A 1348-nucleotide genomic window follows, 5' to 3' on the forward strand; every position below is an offset into this window, starting at 1 on the left:
ATTTATAATGTAATCCCAGCTACTTGGGAGGCTGAGGCAGGAGAATTACTTGAACCCAGGAGCCAGAGGTTGCAGTGAGCTGAGATCATGCCACAGCACTCTAGCCTGGGTGACCGAGTGAGATTCAGCCTAACAAAAAAAAGAAAGAAAGAAAGAAAAAAGAAAGAAAGAAAGAAAGAAAGAAAGAAAGAAAGAAAGAAAAAGAAAATTTATAACAAAAAATATAGGCCTCTTTATTTTTATTTTTTAAAAACAGGGACGGGGTCTTATGTTGCCAGGCTGGTCTCAAACGCCTGGCCTCAAGCAATCCTCTTCCCTCAGTCTCCCAAAATGCTGGGACTATAGGCATGACCCACCTGGCTCTAGCCTGTCTCTTTAATCACCACTTTTGTCCTGCTTTGGAATCTGATTCCTGATTTTATTTTATATTTTGCTTTGGAAATGAGCAATAGGTAGCTTGGCAGAAGAGCAAACAGGTGTGGAGGGAGCTAACAGAGGTTTTGTTGAAACCACAGACTTGCTTTCCTGAAATAAGCATCAGCCTTCATCCAAATGCCTTGTGTAGATTTCCATAAATAAAAACCCAATGGTAAATATAGATTCATTAAAGGATCTTAAAATAGGAGCTAGGCTGGGCTGTAGGCTTGGGCAGAGGACACAACATAACTTTCCTCTTCTACCCTTCTTTTTCTTTACTCATTCATGAGCTTTTATCTGAAAAAGCAGAGAGCAGATGTGCCCGAACTCTTTGGTTACAAATACTTGATTAGCTAATTTGACTCAAAAGATATTTATTTTGTAAGAGATGAAAATCCAGGGTGGCTACAGATTTAAAGGAACAAGTGAACAACTGAATCCAGGGACCAGGCACCGCGATCTCAGCAGGGCTGAAGCTTTTCTACGTGGTGCTGCCATGGCATGGCCAGGCTCCAATTGCCCTCTGAATTTGTCTCAGCTCAAAGTACAAAGTCCCCAGAAAGCAATTCTGTTGCCCAGTTTAGGACATAAGTCCACCCTGTCTATGTTCAGGGGAGGGGTCATGTGATTAAAGTCTCACGAGAAGAACATGGTAGCGGGTGAGGCAGCTCCCCAAAAGTGTGTGTGAGTGAGGTTTAGTGGCTGTTACCAGAGGAGGAGGGCTGATGGGAAAACACCATGGTGTCCAAGGCTCTAGAACTTCTCAGAAAGAGCTGTGAGTGGCAGCTATGTCAGATGCCCCCAGAATGCTCTCAGGGCACAAGTGGGTAATTTCAGGAGCATTGAGAGCCAGTTGGCCAGAAGGCTGACATCCAGTGGCTGCTTTATATTTTAAAGATTGCAGCCAATGTTTTTTCTTCTTCTTCTTCTT

This window comes from Colobus angolensis, unplaced genomic scaffold (assembly GCF_000951035.1).
Source record: "Colobus angolensis palliatus isolate OR3802 unplaced genomic scaffold, Cang.pa_1.0 Scaffold3, whole genome shotgun sequence".
In the NCBI taxonomy this organism is placed as follows: Eukaryota; Metazoa; Chordata; class Mammalia; order Primates; family Cercopithecidae; genus Colobus; species Colobus angolensis.